Here is a 20,043-nt window from a genome sequence, read left to right as displayed (position 1 = left end):
TCCCTCAGCCAGGTCCTTTCTATGCCCAGAATTTTATCTGGTGTGAGGAAAAGGCTCCCTGGATAGACTGAGAGATGTTTGAAGGCAGCATTTAGGGGGTGTTTGCCACCTGGCCCCAGTGTAGCTGGTTGGCTGCTGGGATGACACATCCATTGTGGATGGCACAGCCAGGGGTTTCCTTTTCCAAACTCTGCTGTAAGGAACAGAGGGGGGAAATATTAGAGAATTTAGCTGTAAAGTGCAGAGAATGGTACTTCTGAAATAAGCACAGAAAAGTAAAGAGGTAACTCATTGTTCTAACACATAGCAAGATACAGTTGTTTCTCTTTGGCTACAACTAGACTGCAAACATGGCATTGAGAGCAAAACTGAGAGTCCTGACAGAATGAAAAACATCTCTGAGCTCAGTTCACATTTAAATTGTGCTTTATTGTAGCCACAGAAACAAAAAAATCATTATCATAAATCCCGATTCTGCGGCAGTTTTACAACAAATTCCACCTTCCGTATCTCCAGAGTTACGTTTGGAGGCTTCAGTCTTGTAAGAAAAACCCACTGCTCTTCTGTGTAAGGGTTTGAGCATCGTTGCCTGTCAGGATTACAGGAGGTAGATATTTCTTCTTCCTGTGGAAATGGCACTTTTTTTAGTACATTAACTCATTAAATGGGATTAGGTAGTGTTACATTAGTTTCAGAAAAAGGTATTTTGTCTTTGTGAATCCCTGTGTGGCCTCACTGGAAATCTAGATGCCCTAAATGTTTGTGTAACCCATGCAAGTTGTAGAGACCTTTGAGAGCCCTATTAAGTGCCTACCTGTGCTTAACCAATTTTGAAAAGCCGATGCTCAGTCTCCCTCTGAGCACCTCATTTGCACTGTTCTGTGCTAAGATAAAGACAGACCCTGACTAATATTGTTCTGTTCTTTCTTAGAGTTATCTATTTTCTCCACTTCCTTGAAATGGCCCACAGAGAAATATTTGCTGATTAGTGGAAATAAACCTGATACGTTTTTCCCCTGTGTTTTATAAACAAAATAAAATGCATTAGTTGTGCAACTTGAAAATATTTATTAAAAAACTGGTTTTTTTGGGTTTTTTTCTACTTTCAGGCAGGCAGATAAGAAGCAACAGCAGCAGTGAAACATTGCATGTGAGTATCATTTATGCTTTTAAGAAAGAGGAGGGGCATTTTATTTTCCTGAGGAACTTCTGTCACTTTGAAAAGCTGAAAATCTTTTTGCTGGGTGGATTTTAGCCTTTCTGATGGAAAGTTGCAGTTTGGTATGGAAAGCAAAGCCCCGCTTTGGAGGGGACCGGACTGAGGGACATACAGGATGCTTTACATGGAAAAATTTCCTACTGGTCCACACATTCAAGAGAAACTGTTTTTAATGAGTTTCCCAAGTGACAGTGAAGCTATTTCAGGAATTCTTGTGCAGGCAGAGCATCCCAGGACTGGCACGTGGCTGTGTTCATTGCAAGCTGGCCAAATTGAAATGATTTTTAAGACAAGCAATTTTCGTTCCCAGACTCCTTGTGTTGTGCAGGAGCAGCCACAAAATACCTTATTTTCAATAATATATTTACTGTTATCTCTAATAACTCTTGTAATGTGAGACCTTCTGTTGAGCTATGTGATCTAACAGCTGGGATTGCTGAGGACCTGCTGTAAAAGAAAAAACACTGGTGGTTTTTGCAAAGAATGAAAGCGATTCATAGCAAAGTTTCTACATGATTTGAAGGTAGTTTGTGTGCTTTCTCTCTCCCTGGGATTTAAGTGGTTCCCAAATTTCCAGCAGAAGGGCCTCGTGGCAGTTGCAGTTGTGTTACCATCAGAGAGAGCAGAGGTGAAATGAATGTCTGGGTTAACCCCCGAGGATCTCACAGGGAAGCAACAAACCTGGTGTCCTGGCACACTGTAAATTCCCTGGATTTACTCTAAAACTTGCCAGTGCTGCTTGAGCTTAGTGTTGAGTTGGTGCTCACCTGCCAGTGCAGGTGAGGAGCTCTGGGAGGTGAAGGAGTGGGAGCCCGTAGGTGACAGACCCTGTGCAGCTGCAGGTTTTCAGCTCTTCCTCTCACTCATCTATTTGTGGGATTTGTGGCGTTGGTGATTCCCAGGACCTTGGGATTTTGCCGTGAAAGGAAAGTTTTAAAACTTACCCTCATTTATTTATAATTATAAATAGTAATAAAACCAGAGGCAGTTTCTGGGCTCAGTATATTCCTCGCTGCAGGATTTCCCCCTTGACACCAATCTCTGTTCCAGGCTGCCCTCCATTCCCTTTCTGCACTAAACATTCCCTGTGTTGCTTCCAGTAGCTCAGTTGCACCACTGTGTCCATCCCACTGTCTCTCCCACTCCAAGGCCTCCTGCACTATTGCTGTGCTCTGATGGGGAAAGGTTTTAAGCAAGGAGCCATCCAGAATGTTTAAATTAATCTATAAATTAGGCTCAGAGAAGTGACAGCCAAGTATGCAGTTTCTACCTGTTTCCAAACAAACCCTGTGTTTTCTCAGAGGTTTTGGAGCAAGTTTTGTAGGCTGAGTACGGCAAAAAGCAGTGGAATCAGCAAATACTGATCTTTATGATAGAACAGGATATTGTCTTTAGTAATTGTGGCCCAGGTCAGGTGCTCTTGATCTGGAAAGAAAATCAAGTTAATTTGCCTCTTAATGTGATCTGGTATTTCTTAACATCTGATATCTAGGAATAGATGTCATGTCAGAAAACCACAAAGTTAGGACCAGAAAAATTTCATGGAGGTTTTAAAATAGAATAGCTCTTTTCTTCCTTTTTTTTTTTTTTTTCACTTGGGCCAAAATCTTGCAATATTTTTAAAATATAAAAACATTTTTTGTAGTTATATGGTAATATGGATCTGATCATTGCCTGGAATAAGGAATCAGATCTCAAATGCCTTGTACCTGAGTGGTTATTAAAAAGCATGGGCAGTGCATGGGTTTGAGCTTTACTGATTCACCCCAGAAGAGAATTTGGACATTTAGTGGCTTGGGCTAGTGTGGGCTTATATAGGACTAGTCTGGACTTATACAGGACTAGATTCTTTTGAATTCAAGTTTCTACCTCAGAGAAAGAGCCAAACTGGAGTTCTTATATCCTTGTCATGAGAAGCCTTCCCAGTGAAAGCCTAAAGGTATCAGAGCAGGTTTACCCAAAACAGAAAGGCCGAGGAGGACTCTGCTCCTGGAAATAAATGTATCTTGAGTTTTATCAACTTTTATTTTATAGATTTGTTCTTTAACCTGAACTCCCTAAATATTAATTGAAATTAATGTCCTTTTAAACATTAGCCAGCACGAGAGGCTGCCTCTAGGTGGATTTTGGCCTCAAGTTGCCAGTCATCAGCTGAGCTGTAGCAACCGATGACACATGTTTTCAGAGATGAATGCTCATAACTAATAGGAATGGGAACTGCATGTACAGCTTTTCGTCCAATTTATAATATTTTTTGTTTTGTTCATTTTACCCTGGAGACGTCTGTTTGCTTTTATTCCAATGGAAATTAAAGAGCCAGCCTCGCTCAAAGTTATTAGTGTTACATTATATTTTCAGAAATTTAACCAAGCCTAGGTTCACTCAAGTAAATCAGCTCCTGTTTTCAGCCCAGCCTCCTTTTAATTTGATGAGTTGTGTTGCATTTTAGTGGTCAGAATTAAAATTAACATCAGCCTCCTATTCACCTGGATCCAGGACAATACTGGAGCTAAGGCAGCACAGCCTCATACAGTCTTAGAACTGACTGTGGGAACCTACATTTCTGAGCCATTTCGTTTATTGCCCCTTAATATCTGCCAGTGATAGAAGCTCGTGTTTATCTGCCACGTTCCAACTTTAAGACCCCTCTCAAAAATGGGGAAATGTTGGATAGTATTGATTTTAATCCCACTGAGAGGCTTTGCCATTTTATAAATTCATGTTATAAATTGTCAGCATCTGGAGGTTTCCAAAATTGCCACTGGTGGAAAAAGAAGTTCTTTCCGTGCAGTGGTTTTGACAGAGGACTGAACTGAATTGTTTAAGTGTTGTACATCCGTGGCCTTCCAGAAATTCCATTCAGTTGCCTGGGCGTGCAGATGAACTGAGCATCAAACCAACCTTCATGGGGTAATAAATCCTGGCTTTGGAAATGGAGGAAGTCAGTCAGTCAGTGGAGCCTGTGGATGGAAGAAGGGGAAGTCACTCTGTGGAGCTGAGTAAACACAGTTCTTGCTGTATATAACTCAGAAGGAGACTTTGCAGCTTAACGTGCTCCTCTGAGTTCTTACCTTATCCATCTTCAGTGTTTCCTCTGTAAAGGGGTCAGAAGCTTCTGTTAGAGCTGTTTGCTTTGAAATAAGTTATTCAGTACTGCATCCATCTAATCCAAAGCTTTTCCATCAACACTAGACTGAAAGTTTCCTGTTCTTTGGTTTTCTGTGGTCTACCTTCTTACTCACCATAACCTCTGGACTGCCAGGTCATACATGACTTGTAAGTCCTGACTTGTGTTTGATTATAATGTGAGCTCCTAAACCCCTTAATTTGATTTCTAATTCCGTTGGGCAAGATTGAAATATGAGTTTGAAAGCAAAATGTTATCTATTAAAAAGCCCGTTTTACCAGTATGTAAAAAATGTCCAGTTCTATGTAAGCCCAGCTTTTTTTGTCTAAGGATATAACATCCTGGTGACATCAGACACACACTTAACTATATTATTTTTGGCCCTTTCACAATGGCTTTAACTCTCTGTCTTGTCTCAGCCAAAATTGTGTCAAAAGGGGTCAAAAAGGAGAATGTAGTAGCAGCACTAAGGAGGTCATTTTTGCTTAATACGTCGGGTGTGCTCACTTAAACCCTGGGGCTTAATATCTGAGGAACATTTGATTGGCTTGGATCAAGTACAAGTGCTTCTATACTGGGAACTAATCCTGATAGGTTTTACAGGATGTTTCAAGTTACTAAAACACAAACCTCTGAGTTAGAGGGAAGGAGGGCCCTGCTGGGTTTGCCTCTGGAAGAAACAACAGAGGCAGAACGACTCGTTTGCTTTTCAGGAGGATGAGGGAGGGGGCGTTGGGACACTGAGTAAAGGCTGACAGAGCCTTGGTGGCTGAGGACAGGGGAGTTACACACCATTTCCATTATGTTCACGTCAGCTTAACGACACCAATGGCAATCTTGGGAACTCTCTCTGCTCCACAGAGCAGCTACAAACAAACACCAGCCAAGCTGTTCCCCCTCCCCAGACTCTGCACAGCCCTCTGCCCGTGGTTCTCTTTGCTCTGGGGAGTGCACACCCGTGGATGGCAGGGAACATTCTGGAAGTGGGGCACATATTCTTTCTGTGAAATCACGTGAAATATTGGCAGTGACAATAAAAAAGTTCTTCCGACTCCTGCTGCGATATCCTCGGGACTGGGGGTGTTTGCTGCAGGGCAGATGTTTGGAACAACATGACAGACAGCAGGACAGAGGATCTTTAGGGTTATGGGAGAGGAAGGAGAACTGTTTGTGCACCTGATCAAAACCCACCAGAGACGGAGTGAGAAAAGGACACGTAGAGCAGGAGCCCACTGCTGAGATGCCTCCAAACTGTATTTTCTCAATATGGTTCTTTTTTGGGGAAGAACTCCCAGAAAAGGGGCTTCTCTGCCTCTGGGGAGTAGAGAAGGCAGGAAAATTCTGCTGCTTGCTGGAAAAGCAGTGGGTGGCAAAGATACCCTTTCTGGGTTTAAATATGATCAGTGAGATGATCATATTTATCACATGATAAATGTGAGGTCCTGATCTAAACAAGCTACCGAATAAACCCCTTCAGCCTTGTTTTATATCTGCTTTGAAATCTTGGAAAATTGGATGTTCACTGATGTATTTCTACTAAAAGTTTTCCTTGGGCCTGACCTTTTTTTGCTATAATATTATCCCTATGTATATATTCAGCAATTAGTTAAACAAAACATTATGAGTCTTAATTATCAAAGTTTGCTAGATTTTGAATTATGTTAGAAAAAGATGAAAAATATATTTCATTTAACTAACTACCTACTAAGTATTTGCCTGTTCATCATCCTGGACTGTATTTAGATAAAAGTTGGATATAATCTACGAGGCACAAAAAGACCACCAAAACGTCTCATTAGTTGTTTATGTTAATGTTCCTGTTTATATAGGGGAATAATATTTATCTGAAGATATTTTGCATGTAAAACCAACATGTTAAACATAGAAGTCAAGAAATTAAAAGGTCAGCCTCTGGTTATCACAGTCTTCCACATTTCAGAATTATTAGGTATCATCCTCTCATGACTTTTATTTATAGCTAGGAGGAAACCAAGCTTTCCTGTTCATGCATGGAGTACAAGAGCAAAAGAGACTTTCCTTCTTTTTTGAATCCTAATCTCTTTACCAACTCTGAATGAACCAGTCATTCCAGAGAACTGATTAAAAACAAGAATTAGGAAAGGGTTCCTGCTGGTTTTTATAGAAGAGGTCCTGCTGTCAGTTCAGTAAGTGTTGGTTACAGTGGCATCAATCCACTCAGTGCTTTAACTTCCCACATGAGTTTGACAAAAAATACATGTATCTCTTACCACTGTTTAAAAAATGCAATTTAAAATATTTTCATTTTTGGGTTGGCCATGAATTTGTCAGGGGATGAGCATTTCTTTTTAAAAAGGAAAAATATCTCACTGAAACATAAAATGACTGAATTTATGTGATTTTATTTTTAAATGGCTTTTAAATCCTAAAGGACAGAGTCCAATCTTGGTGTGGACCTGGGTCACAACCTCAAACCAAATCCTTGTTCAGAGGCTTTTCTACAAAGCTCCTTCCATCCCTACTCTTTCAGTGCTAACCCCTCAGGTGAACAGATAGAAGCAGCATCATTTTTTTAAAAAATCAGTTCCTTTCTGTTAATCCTACATCTGAGAAGAACAATGATCCATCAGATCTCTTAATTTGTGAAGTGGGAGTCAATGACACTGAATACTTGTGTGGAACACTATGCTCACATTAGAGGCTTGGAAAAAGCTCTTTCCCCTAAAAACTCTGATATGATTAATACTGTCTTCTTACACTGAAGCAGTTATATCTGAGACCTTGACTGAACTCATCCAAGCTGGTTGCAAGTCTGGCATTAATCTCAGTTGAAAAATCAGGCCATGGTGAAGTCAACAAAATAAACAATGTCTCCAGGAATAAATGCAAAGGGAACAGGAAAAGTGGCCTAAATTTCTATGTCTTCAATCTTAGGAAGAAAGAAAATGTTCTTTTCACAGCGAAAAGGACAGGAAGCACTGTGTGTGAAATAAGTCAGTTATGGATTTCCAGTGCTGTTTATTGGAAAGCAGTGAGAGCCTTTTTCCTGCCTACTTCACCATGAGAAAGGAAGGGCTGAAGTAAAAAACAAGAGTTTTGACTTCTAGCTTTTCTGCTAACTTTTTATGTATCTTTGACCAAGGGACTTATAATTTTTTTAGCTTTGTTTGTTCTTTTTTTGCCAGATGAGGAAGCTCTTTTTGTTAACTTCATGCATGTGATTTTTCTTATCTCATCACTAAAACCCTAAAAGACTGAAAAAAAAGAACCTTTTTGTCTAAATTAATCTCTTCCTAGAGAGCAAAGAGAGATGAGATGAGCACCTACATCCCATCCCGGACTTGTTCTCAGAACACTTTGGTAGGCCAGTTTTACCATCATTTTGCAGGTGATTTGCACCTCTGTGTGCAAATTCCAACTCAACCCAGGCCCAATTCCACCTCTGTGCAGAAATGATATCAAATCCATGGCTTGGCACCGATCAAACTGGAAGGATGAAGTGGGTGATGGAGTGGTGTTCATGCCTTGGAGGTTTAGGATGAATAGACCTGCTGTTTTCTGAGACCTGCTTTTCTGAAGAGACCACTTGTCTAAGAGTAATAATGAAAGAGAAAAGCCCTCAGCCTTGCTTGAAATAATAGGAATTTGACCATAAAGTCACCATCAGCAGCTTGGTGCCACAACGGGCCTGTGGAATTCCCAACACCCTGTGCTTAGTGGGCTGGGATTTCACCCACCCCAGACGGCAGAGCTGCAATAGTGAATCAGCTTTTGTTGTCCTGGGAATATTTATGATTGGGAGAGCAGAAATCTTAAAAACAAAACAAAAAAAACCCAAACCCCAAGCTGGGATTTTCTTCTCTATGTGTATGTGTATTATTTCTGGCTACCATGGCATTTTTCCTCTGAAATTTGGCTTTGTTCAGTTGATAGTATCACTTTGGTCAAACCAACTACATTTCCAGACCTGGGCTGCACAGCCCATTACTGAGGTGAACAGAGGGGTTTTTAACAAATAACCTTATTAAGGTTTTTGCTCAGCAAGAAAATGTTCAATGTGCAGTGTCACAGTTCTTTGGGCTCCTCAAACCAAGAGGAATGTGCCCACCTTTTCAGGAGGTGCTTTTTTCCCTCTCTTGTCACATGTTCTGTGCTGTTCGCCACGCGAGTTACAGATGGTAATTTTAATTTGAAAACCCAAATGTAATAAATTCAGCAGATTAGTGTTTGGCCAGGATTGAGTGCTGAGATTGTTCAATTGACTATTATGGAAAACACATCAGCCAACCTCCTCCCTGACCAGAGAGCAGTGGTTCCATCCCCTCACAAACAAAGCCTTTGTTGTGTCCTCCTTGCCCTGTGACTCTCCTCTCTACTGTGCATTTGTTTCCAAAGCAAAACAAAGGATTCATAATCTTTGGCAGTTGAAATATTTCAGCTTGGCTTTTCCTGTTATACAGCTTACCTACTAGGACTGGATGGATGAGCTCACTGCTGAGGAACAGTATTTTTTCAGCCCTGTTTGTTTCTAGTCCAGCTTTAACCAAAAGTCAACCCTAAAGCCGAGTCTAAGGCTTTATGTGCTGCTGTGGAAGGACTCAAGCCTGTCCATTTGCTCTGGTTTGTGAACATGAACACTCAACACACATGTGCATTATTCAGATTCCCTGTGATGAAATGTAGAGGTATTGGATAATCAGCGTGTATCAAACAGCTTTGGATTGTTTTACCTGCATTCTGCCTGTTTATTTATAACATGTCTGCACTTCTGTGGGATTCCATGAAAAAAGTCACAGTAGCAACAAAGATTTCATTGGTCCTCCCAGTGTGCACCAAACTGCCCCTGGCTTGGAGTGCAGGACGAACACCTTCCTGCAGTGCAGACAGCCCTGTCCTTGCAGAGTATGGACTAGGGACAGATTGGAGCTTTTTGGTGTAACCCTCACGAAGCTGAACTTTCCAGTGAGTCGTGTGATATCACTTCCTTAGTGTTTTGGCCATTCTGTTCAGACAGGTTTGAAGTGTTTCATTTTTTATTCCCAGGCATTGAAACCAAGAGCCAAAGAAGCCCAGCAGAGGAAAGGAGGAGAAGAACACATCAAAGGCTGTAAGGTACTGGACTTCTTTCTTAGTTTTATGTTTTATTGCACTTCATCAGCATAAACTGCACAATTTATTAATCACTGGGCATAATGGGGTCTTCAAAGAAGCAGCTATTAATTTAGAAAGTGAGTAGACTACCTGAGTGAGGACTGCACCAGTATTAGGCCTGAAAGATGAGCAATGAATGACTCTTACTTTTTGGATGAATATTTGTAGGATTACATATAAATTTGAGGGTTGAACAAGAGAGAGGAAGTGAAAATGGAAAAAATGACACTTCTCTACAAACCCCTCTGCCAAGCATTTGAGTTGTCCGAGAGTGCATTTTTTGACATTTAGTAGCAATTATTTGATGTATTTTAGTATTTGAGGATGTTGAGGCCCTCGGCCAAGGCTGGGGATTTGTGATGCATTACCCACATTGCACATGTAGGGACAGCTCTGCTCACAGGAACAGAAACAGAGACTCACAGAGGTGCTGGTTGTTTCCATGGGGCGAAGGAAGAGGTCAAACAGCAGGTCAGTGGCATAGCCAAGAGCCAAACCCAAGTGTGCTGACTCCCTGTCCTGCTTCCTGAACTTTGCCTCCTTTAGCAGGAAAATGGCAGCCAAAATGCTGCAATTGTCTGGGGGGGGGAACAGGACTGGGAAAGATTCTCAGAAAAAACATGTTCAGCTTTTTATGAATCTGCCACTATCGGGATTTGTCACTTGCAGTGACAAAACTGCCTGTGCAGTTTTTGTCTATTGGCTTCTGCTCCTCACCCAAATTCGTTAGTGAGTCTTGACTTCTCGTGTTCCCTCTATTTCAACATTTCTCTCTGCATAGTGCCTGTAAAGTCAGAGGCTTTATTTGGTTGTTTTATAACTTTCCAGCGAGGAATAGCATTATACAACCAATGGCAATACATGGAATTAGGCATCTCCAAGTGGAGAAGGGGTGGAAATTTGAAGCCTGGCAAACCGTCTTTACAGGAGGAGTTGGACAAATGTTCTGTCCGCTCTCCCGAAGCCTTTACACGCTGGCACACGGCATGTTCAGTGGTTGCCATAATCTTTTATGAGGAGTGTTTTTCCATTCCTGGGAGTGAACAATGCTGTGGGATCTGCAGCACTCGTTGTGTTCGGCGTAGGAAATGGCTAAAGCACACGGAGCACACGGGAACAAAGCACAGTGCCTGCCAGCTCCAAAGATGGATCTGATAAGCGCTGCCTGGGTAAGAGAATCAACGTGCCCAGAGCATGATAGGAGTGTTGTCATTCTGCTGAACAGCCAGTTGATTTAACTGCTACCCCTTACCACTGAGACCTGGATTTATGTGTTTGTAGTCATTTCTCTGTCAATACGTCAGTGCCCAATGCAGATCAGTGCTCTCTAAAGCACAACGATCAAATTTCCTCTTCACTGATGGGGGAACTGCAGCCACAGAAAGACTTCATGATTTGTTCACACAGCCAGCCAAGATGGAATAAGGGATTCCCAATTCTCAGTTTGTTGTTCTAGTGATTGGTGGAGACTGTTTCCATTCCCAAGCAGTAATGTCTATCCTAAACCCATTAAGAGCACTCCTTCCTATTCCATAGTCCAAACTAGAACAAACTGTACTGATGTGACCCCAGTTGTGAAGCTATAAATTTAATTTACTAGGTCATTTATATGGGAGGAGAAGTAGTGTCAAAATACAAGAATCTATGCAAGGAGAAAACAGAAGAGGCATGGATAACATAACTCCTCTAAAATGTCTCCACATGTGATTTGTGTGGAAACAGTTGCTCTGAGATCAGAAGGAAATCTGTTGCTTTTGGCAAACCTGGTAATTCTACAGCTCAGGAGTTACTGGGGCCTCTGTGTGAGACTTTCTGAGCTACGGACTTATCTTAAAGACTTCCTGTTTTGTAGCTCTGGGTCCTGCCAAGATGTATGTCTTAGCATGATTCAGTTCTGTTGTTACAATGATAGCAAGATTTACAGGGAACTGGTAAAAGATTAAAAGATAATTCAGCAGCAAGCAGAAAGATGAACACGGTCTGGAATGGAAGGTAGAAGAGTTGAGAAGAAAATTTCAGGCTGGATGTTATTTAGCAGTATTTTAGCAGCTTTCTGTGGCTCCATCAGTGCAGTGAGACTGTCCTCACTATAAAACTTGTTAGCTCTAAAACCCTTTTCCTTCCCCTGCCAGCAGCGTGGTCAGAAGCAGCTTCAGAAGGAGGTAGAAATGACCAAATTAAATTTGTTTGATTTCAAAAATATTAACAATGCCATTAACCAAAGTAACTAGAGGATATGATCTCTGAAACTCTTCTGTACCAGGTGCTGACACAGGGTGGTCAGTTCTTTGGCAGCTACTCTAGGTGATGTAGATTCCATCAAACTATGGAACAAACCATCTCTGGTTTGAGTTGTGGACACACAGGGCTTGTTTTGAAGCTAATAAATGCAATTATAGCTGCGTTTCTGTGCAAATGGGGAAGGACAGCTGAAGAATAAACCATTATTTGGCAAAAGGATCTGACCACACAAGGTCTTCCAAAAGCAGTAAAGGGTCTGACCATCAGTGGGAAACATCACAAAATCTTCCTCTGGAAAACTTGTGACCCTAATCCCACCTCAAGACTCCAACCCCACCACAACCCAATCTACCCCATACTAAATAACAACAGAAAACCAGGAAATCCATTTATCTCAAAATCACAAATCAATGCACTTGAGGAAATATTATCTAAAAGCAGAGTTAATAACTCCCAAAGACAGGGCAGATAGAAACCCATCTTGTATCCACACTGTGAGTGCTCTCAGTTTGGGGCAGTTTGATGCCTCAGGGCAGCACTCGGGTGCTACCAAAATGTGGCATCATAAGATAGAGAGACCAGGAAAATAGCATTAAAAAGCACAGCAGAAACAGGTATTTCACCAGCAGTGCTGGAGGTGCTGGGCAGCACTTTGTCTCCAGGGTCAGCTTTCTTTCCATGGTTGCATCTCAAGGAAATGGATCCAGGAGTAGAGCTCTCATCTGAGCTTTAGCCACACTCTAAAGAAAATATTAGCAACCTTGGGAGAGAATATAGATAGAAAGAAATCCCAAACTACTCAGAGTTGCTGCTTTTCTAGGCTTTTCTAGCTAGGACATATGAGGAGGGAAATCTTGGTTCTGACAAAATAAGTGGGAATTTTTCTTTTCTCTTCCGAGGGGCCAAGATTTTACCGAGGTCTCAAGAGCAGGCAAGTCTGAAAAGGAGAGTAAAGTGCCTCTTGTTCAACTTTGTAGGCAATCCCTGGGCTGAGCTGGGTGATCTGGGCATAATTCAGTGTTTCTTTTCCAGCCACTGGAAAGATGAGGGAGCTTTTGGAAAGTGGATTCTGATTTAAATGTCAGAATTAAAAAATAAAAAAGTGTGACTGGATGAATGGACGGACTGAGATGATGGATTAGCTCATAAATTTGCAGTTACTCACCTGGTCTCCTCCACAGTATAAAGTCACCTTCCTCCTTTCAGTGGCAGCTTTCCTTGTCACCTCTAGTTAATATTGTAATTAAATAAACATAGATTTGGCATGAAATTTATGCTGGGCTCCCTCTCCCATTCATGGAGCAAGGAAAGAGATACCTCTCTGACCTGGCCCTGTGACACGTGGGACCAATCAGTCAAAGGCTTGGCTTTCCAGAACAGTTGTTTAGATAGCAATTCCCAAGATTTACGGAGGAGATAAATTAGACTGGACTCCAAACCACACCATCTCCCTCGCTTGTCTTAAGGTCAAAAGGGGAAAAAAACATTTACAAACGGATAGAGGGACAGGATGGGAGCTGAGCTCTCACTCCCACTCCCTCACAGACGTGTATAGCTGGGTTAGATGTATATAGGAATTATAGCTGCATCTATATATATGGGAATCAGAGTGAATGAGCTGCTGAATTTGATGCAAGCATGGGCACTCAGAAGGTGCTGATTTAATAGCTCTTGAACTCTGTAGAGGCTCTTCAAGAGATGTTGAAGCAGCTTTGGAAAAAAACACTTCACTTCTGTTGGTTTTGGGTGAAGAAAGCTTCAGTGGCAGCAAACATTCTGTAACAGAGTGGATTTTTTTATTGTGTTAAAAAAAAAAAGAAAAATCTCTGTTTTGAGCTGTTATTAATTGTCACTGTGCAATTGAAAGGTCAAACCTGATGTTCTTGAGCAAGCAAAATGCTTTGCAAAGCCAATGGAGTTTTGCCTGAGAAAATACTGGAGAGAAGCATGCCCAAATGTCAGCATTGGGACTGGATTTGAACTGGATTCAGGCATTAGTTAAGAGACTTCCAGAATAAGCTCCAAATGCAGAAGGAGTGCTATCTTTAAAGGGAACTTCTACATGAGAAATACGGGGTGATACCCTCGATTTATAAACTCTCAGGAAGGAGAAGCAAGTGGCTGTAATTCATGGCTCTGTTCCCTCAGTCCTCGAGGTGCCAGTCACCAAGGTGGCATTAAATAAATCTCAGCTCAGCCTAAATGCTGCTCCTAAAAGTGCCAGCTGACCGTGCACACCCTGGCCCTCCTGAGCAGGAGAGGGAAGGCTGATTTCAGCTCAGGCCTGTTCAAAATGTCTTTGCATCCATTTTTCATGAATGTGCACGAAGCAGCAAAAGTATTTACAGTGTAATAACTGTCTGGGGTGCAGGAAGGGGCTGGAAGAAGTGGGATTTTATTTGTCTCTTTTCATCCTGAGCTTTTAATTTCCAAACAGGATGGGATACAGAGTGCTATGGGTATTCCTTGCATTGAGTGATGTCTCCTGGAAGTAGAATCAGATGTTTGCCAGTCTCACGTCACTCTGCTGTTGATGAATGAGACCTTCACCCTGGCTGCTCATGCTGGTGTTTCATCTGCTCAGTTCTGGCATGGTGGATGGAGCTGAAGTGTATTGAGGGGTTCTTAACTCTTATAATAATAGTAATTAAATGTAATATTAAAGGCTGGGAAGTCTAAACCAGATATCAGCTACCCTTGTGGTAAAACTTGACCCAGTCTCTGCCAAGGGACTGTTTCCATACACTATTTAAACCAGAGTAAATAAATAACTCCTTTGAATCAAAAGATGAAAAAAGCTCAAGCTCTTACTGTAAGAAGTGCTTTGTTCACAGTGAACAATTTTGTCACAGTCAGAAGGTTGTGACTGTGCAGTTTGCTCTGCTCTGACAGATGAAGGTATAACTGGAGCCAACAAACAGAAGAAGGAGGATCCATTCAAAGCAGGAGGAAGGCTGCCTTTTGAACAATGAGCTTATTTAACAGGGTTGGAAAAAATTATCCGGGAACATTGTGGACCTCCATCACTGGAAGTCTTTAAATCAAGAGTGGATGGCTTTCTGATGAGCGTGCTTGTTGCTGTAGCAGGAGTTATAGGCTTTGAAATTCCATGGCTTGTGTCATCCAGGAAGCCAGGGCAGATGACTGCAGTTGGTCTCCAGTGGCCTTCCCATCCCTGCAAAGCACTCAGCTGGATTGCTGCTCGCAGCATGTCTGGAAGAGGAAAAGTAACATTTCTCATATCTGGACAATAGATGACTAGAGGTTTTCCACTGGAGTTACAGATCAGGTTTTCTTGAATTTTCCAGGCAGTGCACTAATTTTTCAGGGAATAAGGAAGCTGCCAAAGGACCTTTTGGTTATTTTAAATTTCATTATAGCAGCCTTTCCACTCCTCCCATTCATCCTCCCCTCCAAACTCAGGGTAGAGGTGACAATGCATAGAAGTGGGGCACTGGTCCAAATACAAAAACACTGGCCATAAATAACTGTGTTTGCACTGGGCATCCTTTAAATGACATTTATAAGAAGTTGACAGAATTTTTCTGAAATGAGTTTTGAAAGAAAACAGTTTTCAGCTGTTTGAAAAAAACCTCTATATTTAATTTGCAAATGGCATGTATTGACTGAGGTTGGCCATAATGTATATAAATAACCATAGACACACGAGGAACAGGATCTACACAGTTAATTCCAAACCTCATTCCAGAATCAGTATATTCCTATAACACTCCTAATCTGATAGAGCAGGTAAATATAGTGTGCACAAAAGAGAAGGAACAACAGGCATTGCTTAGTGGTGTTCTGCAAATAAACCAAAAAAAGCTATAACATAAATAGTTTGGTACATAGAACAGATTTGCTTTGCATCTCAACAGACCCGTTGGTGAGAGTAAATGGTAGGGAAAAAGAAAAATAAAGAGGAAAAAGCCAAAATGAAAACAAATAGATTATGTTTCTAAAATCCTACCAAATATGTGATGCACTCAAATGATCAGACTGTTAACTGGTTGTAAATCTGCCTAGGCTGGGCTTGGGAAATTATTTTTAGTATGACAGCAGAAACCTTTCTCCTGCTACCATTGTGGCACCGTGTCAGCCCAGCAAGAGGCAGCGAGAAGGGCATAAAAGTCAAGTGGGCAACCTGAGAAGGAGGCAGTTCAGCAGGACAAGGTTTTCTGTCCAAGCAGAGGAAGTAATTGTATTTATAACCTGTGAACTTCTGAAAGCCCAGGGAGAGGACATCTGAGGACAGTGCTGTGGCTTGACATAGTCCAACTAGCAGCTGTGTCATTTTTTGAGGAAAAGCATCAGGAATTCTTGCTCAGCTGCTTCATAGAGTGTGTTGGAGCTCTGCTGTCCTTTGTGGAAGGGGGTCCTCCCCAGCACAACGGTTTTGTGTCCACTCTTGCCAACCTCAACATCCCCCTGAGTCGTATCTTATGCTTCCATAAATCTTAAACTTGGGCTGAACCGAGCGAGCTTCAAATAAATGTCTTTCAGTTATTTTTATTTCCTGTCTGGTTTGAGAGTTTGATATTGGTAGGGAATAAGGCTTTTGTGGGTTTGGAAGCAAACCTTCTCCTGTTGGACACTTTGCATACCCCGTGCATCAGGGCAGGGCACGGTGGCAGAAAGCAGGACTTTGGAAGAGGAACAAGGCAGAAGAAACAGTTGTGGAGGTGTTCTGGAGATTAGAGGAGTTGTACAGACAGATTGTGGGGACATATTAGGATTTTTTTTTAATTTTTTTTTTTTTATAGCACTGAGGAAAAAAACAGGAGACTGCAGAAGTTCAGCTGAGCATTCCTGCTGACATCCTCAGCTGTGGAAGCGTTAACAATGTTGACACAGACTGTCAACTTCTGGTTTCAGATTTACTCCACCAGGACCAGAGACAGGAGTTCACCTCCCTCAGACATTGTTTCAAGCTTTGGGGGTTGGAGAAGATAACACTGCATCAACTTACATTTTTATGGGTTTGCTTGTAATTACAGGAAAGGAAGATTGAGTTTTTGAGTGCTCATTTCAGTGGGAGCAGAAATGCAGAGGCACTTGTGAAAACCTTGTCTGTAATTTATTTTAAAAGTGGAACTTTCAGTTTTTAACCTCAGTTCTGTGAAAAAATGTCAAAGATGGAGAAAGGTATTAGGCCCTACATGTGTGCAGAAACAGGTATGACAGTCCTACCTGATTAATTCTGAAGAAAACCAGCACAGCTTTATGCAGATGAAATTGCTCAGAAGTATGTGAAGAGCTGAAAATTTAAACTGAAGGAGGTGAAAACTGGCTCTTGAACACCAAACTCCAAAGAACTTCTCAGTTAACTTTGAAAATCGTAACAATTCTGTTTCTCCAAGCAACCCAAACAAATGGAGGTTTGTCTCCCAGGCCAATGGAAATATATTATACAGTCCTGCTGCAAAGTAAAATGGCTCCAGTGACTCTATGGAAAAGGGGGGAAGGTTCCCAGGCTTTCTGTTCCCAATCCAGTTTAATTTCAAGTCTCGTGCTCAGTCTCACTTGCAGAGTGCCCTAAGAGAAAATGTAATTTAGACTAGAGCTGCATTCACAAGTTAATGGCACTGACTGTAATCCTTCAAAATGATGGATACTGGAATTTTCCCCCCTTCACAGGAGGAATTGCATTTCTCAATGTCACGTAAGGAAAAGAAACAAACATGCAGAAACAGCAACTGGCCCTCAAATCTTTGAAGATACACGTGTGTTTCCAAAGCTGAAGCAATTTTCCTGCCAGAAATCATTGTGACCTAAACTTAGAACTCCTGTATCAGTGCCCTTTGTACTGTGCTGACCTTGTTAAAGATTCTATTCTATGCATTGAAAAAAAAAAGGGAATTGTGGGGGTAGCAGAGAGATCATCAAGCAGGCAAGAGTTTGTCCCTTGAGAAAGAAAAAGACACAAAGCCCAGCTTCTGGTGTCTGTCTCTTGGTTCTGCATGTCATGAGTTCTCAGCAAATGTTTGAACAGGAGTATTTTCTTGGGTTTTGGCTGTTTTTACAGTATTATATCTGCTTTTGCTTTATTTTGTATGCTTGATTTACTGCTGTTGCTTTGCTACACATTCACACCTGTGCTGTGCACATAAGGAAGTTCTTGCTGAAAGATGATGTCCTCAAAATGTTCTTCAAAAACCTTTGAGGGTGAGAAATTGGTGGTTTTGCCTGAAAGAGGTGGGTGGGAGGATGACACGGAGCCATTCTGATCTCTTCCTCCGGTAGTATGAACACTTGTGGTAAGAAAGGAAGCCTGAGAGGGATCTTCTTTACACAAACAATACAGGGAAGGTTATTTCACTAACAGAACTACAGATCCAAACTCTGCATCCCTGCAAAACTATCCACATCTTCTCCGGGAGCCAGCTGGGGAAGGGAAGTCCATCACTTTGAGACTGTCTGATGGGCACAGTCCTCCTGCTTCAGCTCAGCACCATCCAGCACAGCAAAGGTCAGAACCACCTGAAACAGTGAAAGCACAGCTGGTAGAACAGCATCATGTCTCTCCTGGCTAATAAAAGCGGGTGGAAACAGCTGTGTGATCTGCTCAGGGTCTCCTCCTTGCTCATCAAACTCATGGGAAGACATGAGGGTTTGGCCACTCAGACAATCAGCACTCGGCCTCGAGGGAACAAGGATCACGAAGTCTTTGCAACACAAGGCACAGCTCAGTGTTGACTGGCTGCATGTTGCACTCAGAAGGAGCTGTTGGCATTCACCAGGTTATTTCTTTTCCAGATGCCAGTCATCCATTCAGCATTCCTGGGAGCAGCACAGAGGTGGTTTTATGTCACTGTGATGGTGCCTTGTGGCTACAGAGTTGGAACCTTCAGGCTCAGCTTTGCAGGACTTCGCTGCTGCTTCCTCGGAGTGAAGAACAAGGTGTCACTATTATGATGTGGTAGGTGCAGTATCCAAAAGGATCTGGACAAGATTATTGAGTGGAATAATATTAGTGGCTTCTCATACCCCTTTATTGCTGGCATATCTAGGCTGAGGCATCTCCCATTATCCTGTTATTGTGGTGTTGGCTGAGGTCTGGTGTTGTCCATGGATTTCCCTGGTATGTGACTGCCATGGTGTGGAGGGGACAGAGGGGGTGAAATAATCAGGTGATTTTCCTGGGCAGCAGCAGGCAGAGGGTCCTGGTGGATATTTGTGTTCCCTGCTCTTCTCAGGTGCTCCCCCTCCAGAAAAACTCCCTTACCAGTAGGTTTGTTTCCTTTAAACAGGCAGGGAATAATACCAGGAAAAAAAAATCCATCCTAATAAAAGGAAGGCTATTCTTTGTTGCTGTTTGGGGGAACATTTTTGTGCAAAGACTTTTAAAATTTAGTTTTGCAAAGAGATACCTTAGAACACTGACAATTGACAAACAAGCTGGAGCAGGTAACTGGATTGTATCAAGACTGTTTGGTGATGCACTGACATTTGGTGTCGTGACTCCATTAATCAAACTTATTTTGGAGGAAATTCTTCCTGGTTCATTCATCCCCAAATAATTTACACTGGGAGCAGTGGGTCTAAACCTCTTTGGCAGACTGGAATGGAGGAGCATGATGAACAGCTAGCCTGGCTCCTGAGTGACCAGACACTCACTGCTTACCAGGGCTCTCCTTTTTTCCAGGCATGCACTGAGTCTGTTGTGCCTGGAGGGAGCTCACAGTAGATATTTGTGAATGATAAAATAAAAGGGGGCTGAGGGCCCAGGGACTCAGCAGAGGATCTCAGGTGAAAGAAAGCCCAGTTGTTAACCTTCCTGTGCCTGATATGTGGTTTGTCAATTAGGCAGCAGGAGCTGAGTTGGTTGTATATTGACCTACAAGCATTAAACAACTGGCTGGGAGCCATATCCTGTGAAGACTGTGCTGTCCTTCTGATTTGAAAAGCAGCACCACAGTCGTGGTTCCACTTTGGGTTTTTGAAACACGGGCTTTAGTAAAAAAAAAAAAAAAGAAAAAGGGAAAGTATCTTTAACCAGGTGCACTTCGACTGTTTATTTGGAAAAAATAAAAAGTGTTTTGCACAGAAGTATCCGTAGTTTTCCAAGGGTTATTAACATGCATAGCCATGCCTGGCTTGACCGTGCAGTGTGCTCCTAGACAGAATGACAAAGCTGGAAAAATGAAGTCAAGGAAATATGAGCTGATTTATTTTTTATATGTAACAAGCTAAACCTTGATCCAGTGCATCTGTGGAGCAAAAGAATATTTGTCCAGTTCCACCATCGAAAACACTGAGAAACACATGAGGTGAGTGTGAATTGTCTCAGCGGAACTCGTCTATTCTCCAGACATAATTAAGCACT

General features: G+C 42.0%; 1 long non-coding RNA gene across 1 annotated transcript in view; it reads left to right on the top strand.

Moving 5' to 3' along the window:
- Positions 1-1,111: 1,111 nt before the first annotated feature.
- The window catches only part of LOC113997095, a 313,930-nt gene continuing 294,998 nt past the window's right edge, over positions 1,112-20,043 (top strand). Inside the window, exons 1-3 of the long non-coding RNA XR_005566645.1 lie at positions 1,112-1,150; positions 9,369-9,437; positions 18,474-18,636. This is a non-coding gene — a long non-coding RNA (uncharacterized LOC113997095). The remainder of the gene's footprint in view (positions 1,151-9,368; positions 9,438-18,473; positions 18,637-20,043) is intronic.

Source organism: Pipra filicauda, unplaced genomic scaffold, assembly GCF_003945595.2.
Source record: "Pipra filicauda isolate LSUMZ 115617 unplaced genomic scaffold, ASM394559v2 scaffold77_size3566232_pilon, whole genome shotgun sequence".
NCBI classification, from domain to species: Eukaryota; Metazoa; Chordata; class Aves; order Passeriformes; family Pipridae; genus Pipra; species Pipra filicauda.
Note: the sequence above shows the minus strand (reverse complement) of the source record. Positions and strands in the feature narration are given on the sequence as shown.